Source organism: Sturnira hondurensis, unplaced genomic scaffold, assembly GCF_014824575.4.
Source record: "Sturnira hondurensis isolate 20B ecotype Veracruz unplaced genomic scaffold, ASM1482457v3 Scaffold0002039, whole genome shotgun sequence".
In the NCBI taxonomy this organism is placed as follows: Eukaryota; Metazoa; Chordata; class Mammalia; order Chiroptera; family Phyllostomidae; genus Sturnira; species Sturnira hondurensis.
Genome location: NW_028074670.1, coordinates 414,342 through 419,803, shown reverse-complemented (window position 1 = coordinate 419,803; position 5,462 = coordinate 414,342). Strand labels below are relative to the sequence as shown.

The window sequence follows — 5,462 nt, the reverse complement described above, 5'->3', positions numbered from 1 at the left end:
TTCCCCAGGGCCCTGGTGCAAAGGCCCGGGTCGCCGCGTCCCCGCCCACCGCGTCCCCGCCCAGCGCACAGGCCCCACCCCTTGCACAGGCCCGCGCCCGCCCTCACGCGTTCCCGTCACCAGAGTCCCCGCCCCACGTCTCGTCCCGTCCCTCCTGTGTCTGGAGTCCCCGCCCCCGCAGCCCCGCCCCCCGACCGGGCCCCGGGATCCCGCACAGCTGCGGGAGCCACAGGCGCTGTGAGTCCCAGCTGGAGGTGTGGGGAGGTGCGCTGGAGAGGGACTCGAGCCTGGACCGCGTCCTCCTGAGCTCAAGGTTACAGCCGGCGGGGGAGGGGGCCGCGGTGCAAACAGAAGAGGCATTTTTCCACCTACTATTTTTAAGGGACGTTTTGTGAATAAAAACAAAAATGTTGAGGCCCCGAGCTGTGTCCAAGATGTGCTTCGTTTCTTTTCCTGCTTTAGGATCGCGGAGAACCCGAGGAGCGTTCTGGCCGCTGTGGTGCACTGCGGTCGAGACCCCTTTCGCCTGCTGAGACCCTCTGGGGGTTGACTTTAGGTCTCTCTACAAGCGCCAGGAGCCCGCGACAGACAGGCGTTGGGCCGTCACTTTCCCTTCTTCGGACACTGATTTCCCTTCTGAGTGGGAAAGTGGTTATTATTTTTTAAATTTATTTATTTTTATTGTTGACTCTATTACAGATGTCTCCCATTTTCCCCAACTTTGTCCTTCTAAACCCAGCCTCCTCCCCTCCCCCCTTTGGAACATCGTTGTCTGTGTCCATGGGCTAAGCAAGTATGCATACATGTTCTCTGGCTAATTTGTTCCAGTCTCCTCAGTCTCCAATACCCTCCCTTCTGGTCTCTGTCCAGCTGTCCTACGTACCCATGTCTCTGTTTTTATTTTGTTCTTTAGTGGTTTTTAAAGTACCTTCGAATTTTTGGTGCATTTGAGGAACAGAGAAACTTTCTACCCTCCTTCATAAATCAATCATCCACACCGGGCAGGCAAGTGCCTCTTTACTCTTCACAGAAAAAAACACTCCAGTACCTCTCGGCGTTGTCCTGAACCTCCTGTATGCAGGTATCTTACCTTGAATATTATAAAGGTGCCCTTCTTTCTTCCATTTCTGCCTGTGTTTTCTGGGGTGGGAAGGTGTCAGCTTCCCCCAGGGGCTTCCAGCTCTGCCAGCACTGAAGACGGACACTGGCCATAGGAGACTTTCTGGAGAAGAAATGGGGATGGCTCAGGAGAGGTGGGGCTCTTACATGCTCCAGCTGGGCAACCCTGGGTCCCTGGAGATGAGTTGGGAGACAGTGCTCAGCTTCCTCCCCCTCCAGTGGGTCTGTGGGACCTACGCTGGGCCCAACAGGGAGGACTACTCCATCTCCTGTGCCATTGTGATTGTTTAACACAGAACAGTGATCCAAATCTGGCCAGTCTGATTTTCTTTGGAATTTTTCTACCAGAGCTATAGAGAGAAAGTTGGGTTTTTTTTGTTTCCCAACTGGAATTGCTTAGCTGGAAAACTGTGTGGGATACCCTGCAGCTCTCTTGAAATCTTACAGAGGGAAGACCCTGTAAGAATTCAGCTTGCCATCTGCTTTCCAGTAGGCCTTACCATGTGGGCATGCAAGTTCCTGCCAACAGAACGTGAACAAAGTGATGTGCGTCTCTTACTAGTCGGGACCTCAGAATGTGAGCATGCCTTCTCCTCCTCCTGGAGACAGGACATGGAGCCAATAACAACAGTGGAACCAGAGGATATAAGAAACTTATTAAGACTCATTATATGCTGGGACACAAAGAAAGCCTTAACAAATTTCAAAGGATTGAAATAATTTTGAATACTTTCTCAGACCTCAGTGGAATTAAGCTGCTTGGAAATTAAGTAATGCACACTTTAAACTTTGGTATACTTGACTTATTTCATTATATTTGGTCAAGGTGTACAACATGTTGATCGACTAATGAAAACTGCAATTCCTACACTGAACACAACAAAATGTAATTGAGAGAAGTGTTTAAAGCACACATAAATGGAAGGCTACACCATCTGCGTAACTGGAAGACTCAGAACTGTTAAGCTATCAGCTGTTGCCAAACTGCCCCTTAGCTCAGTGCAACCCCAAAGTATCAGCAGGGCTATTTGAGGAAATTGACATGGCAGTTCAAAAGTTAGATAGAAATGCAAAGGACCAAGAATAGCAAAGGCATTCTTGAAGAAAACTGGAGGATTTACATGATCAAATATCAAGACCTATAAAACATAGTATTTAACTACAAAGCTATAGTAGTTGAGAAAGTACTATTTTGGCACAAGGAGAGACAAATCAACCAATAAAAAGAGACCCACATATGTAGTCACTGGGTTCACAGTAGAGGTGACATGAGTGGGAGAAAGGATGGACTTTTTGATAAATGGAGCTGGGCCAATGGGTATCCATTGGGAGACAAAATCAATCCCAACCTCTACCTCACATAAAATCAGTGGTATTCATTGCGAGCTAATGCCTCTAAATGTGACAGGCAAAACAATGAAGCTTTTAAGAGAAAACAGGAGAAAAACCCTTATGATCTTACGCTAGGTAAATATTTGTTAGAAAGAATACAAAAGTCTCTAGGAATAAAGGAAAAAACCTGATAAGAGGTAACTTTTAAATTAAGAACTTCCACTCATTAAAAGACACCATTAAAAAGAATAAAAAGGAGCCCTGACTGCTGTGGCTCGGTCGGGCATCATCCTTTTGCAAAGCAAAAGGTCACCAGTTTGATTCCCTGTCGGGACACATGCCTGGGTTGTGGGCCAGGTACCTGACTGGGGCACGTGCAGCAGGCAACTGATTGATGTTTCTCTCTCACATCGATGTTTTTCTCCCTCTCTTTCTCCCTCTTTTCCTCACTCTAAAAATAAGTAGAATCTTAAAAATAAGAGTTATAAACCAAGCCAATAGGCTGCTGAATAAAATATCTATCGTCCTACCTTACTAATGCGTGTTTGTAAGGATGACCTGGAAGCCAGGACCTTTGGAATTAATTCTTAGACTCACGAGTCCATGCCTGAACCTGGTAATACTGCAAGACATGGCCCCAGCCTCTGCTCAGAGCTCACCCCCGGTTTCTTCCCACCTCTGACTCCATCCCGCACTGTGAGGGGTCACGCATGCCTGCATGGGGACACTGCAGCCAGGAAGCTGAAGCTCAATCCACGAACAGCTCTTCTTTGGCCAGCACCCAGGCCCAGGGGTGTGCACGCCAGCAATGCCGTTGATCCTTGGAGAGTGGGCCCTGCGCAGCCCAGGACATGGGCTGGGCTATTTAGACAGTGAATTCTGGTTCTCAGACACCTAGCATAGTCTAGAAAGGGGTGGCTGTATCCTTGACATCCAAACATCTCACTCACAGGGGAGGTCACAGCTAGGGTAGGGCCAGACTGGGAGGCTCTAAAGTCAGGACCTTTCTCACATGGGCCCAAGGGTCATGCTCCTAAGAAACAAGTTTCAGAATCGCCATCTCCCCTCTCCCCTCTCTCCGGTCTTTGTGTCCTATACTTGGACACCCAAACAACCCCAATTTGTCTTTCCCTCATGGTCTCTGATGTCACCAGGGTCACTTGATGCTTCCCAGCCCTTCGTGCTTTAGCCTCTTTACCTCACCAGTCTTTGTGAACATCGTGACCAAATTAATCTTTCCAAAACACAGCTGTCATCACATCTGTCCTTACAGCAAAATGGCCAGTCGTTGAAGCAGCATCCTCAGTTTCAAATTCACAGCCTTCCCGTTGAGTCTTCTTCCCATTGAGACTCCCCTGCCGCACTGACCACACTCTTTCATGCAAAGTCTTGGAAGTGCCCTGGTCAGCATCAAGGTCAAATCAAAGTCCACGGGATGTAATTTTAAAGGTGAGTGTGTATTACCCCTTCCAAAGCTGACGACTATGTCCCAGATGGATCATAAAGTCCCTAGTAATCAAAACGTTTAATTAGCCAGCAATTTGTCTCACAATCATGCTGAGTGAAATAAGACTTACTACTCTTTCTTCAGCCTGAGGTTTTGGTTGCTCTTGCACACTTTGGAGGCAGAACTGCCTCACCCTCCGACAGAGCCCTTGGGCCCCTCCCGGAGGAATAGTGCCCACTCCCGCCACCCCACTCCAGGGAACTGCCATGATCAAAGGCCCTGTCAGTTCAGTTCTACATTTCAGCCTCTCACATAAGGTCTGTCCATGATAGGTCAAACTTTCTGAAGGAGGAAAACTTCACAAAAACTTTTTGAAAAAAAATGGTCCTAATTGTGAACACTGATGAGATTTTTAAAATACAACCAGGAAGTTAAACAATAAAATGAAAAGCTCTCATGCAAAGGAAAGGTTTAATTGGAAATGCTCCTTCAGCCCTGGCTGGTGTAGCTCAGTGGATTGAGCACAGGCTGTAAACCTAACAGTTGCCTGTTTGATTCCCAGTCAGGGCACATGCCTGTGTTGCGGGCCAGGTCCCCAGTAGGGGGCGTGCAAGAGGCAACCACTAATTGATATTTCTCTCCCTCTCTTTGTCCTTCTCTTCCGCTCTCTTTAAAAATAAACAAATAACCCCCTGGCAATGGGCAAGGACACACCTGATTGGTGGTGTTGCTCTTATATCAGTCAGGGGCAAAGCAGTTGTACAGTCCTTAGTTCATCCTAGCTTATTGTCTGCATTGGTGACCAGAGCTGGTTCATGCCTGGGGCACATAAAAACAAAACAAAACAAAACAAATAAAACCTTTCTTAAAAAGCCAAAGTAAAAAGAAAAGATAGGAAAATGTTCCTTCTGACCTGACTGTTGTGGCTCAGTGGGTTGGGTGTCATCCTGCAAACCTGGGTCACCAGTTCAATTCCTCCTGGTCAGGACACATTCCTGGGTTGTGGGCCAGGTCTCTGACTGGGGGCGTGAGAGAGACAACTGCTCACATCTCTCTCCCTCTTTTTCTCCCTCCTTTTCCCTCTCTAAAAATAAATAAATAAAATCTTTCAAAAAAAGAAAACGCTCCTCGGCCTCTCTGACAGATGGACTCCAGCAGGCTCTTCCGGCGTGTCATGCTGTGCAGACGTTTGTGGACAGCGCGCCTCCCCCCCCCCCCAGGAGCTTCCTCCATGAACTCTCCCTCTCCAGTCTGTGCATCCCAGTGCTGCTCCTTCTTCCACGAAAGGGGATTTGGGTCTGAGTTGAAAAACCGGTTTTCCCTCTGTGGCCCTTTCTCTTGTGAATCTGTCTCCTCTACTACTTACACAGGAAACTTGACTTTGACACCAGCGTTGGGGGGGTTTTCCTCTCTGGCAGTTCTTTGGGACACCGGCTGGGTGTCCTTCAGTTCAACTGGATCCTACCTGAATTACAATCCCTCCCAACGCTTTCATCATTAATTCATTGAGTCAAGTTCACTCGTCTTTCAGTACCTAAGTGGCTTCTATCTTCCTGAAGAGACA

At 48.0% G+C, this 5,462-nt stretch overlaps 1 pseudogene; it reads left to right on the top strand.

The window, feature by feature from the left end:
- Positions 1 to 4,585: 4,585 nt before the first annotated feature.
- On the top strand, positions 4,586 to 4,730 carry LOC118982765 (uncharacterized; annotated as a pseudogene).
- Positions 4,731 to 5,462: the final 732 nt, after the last annotated feature.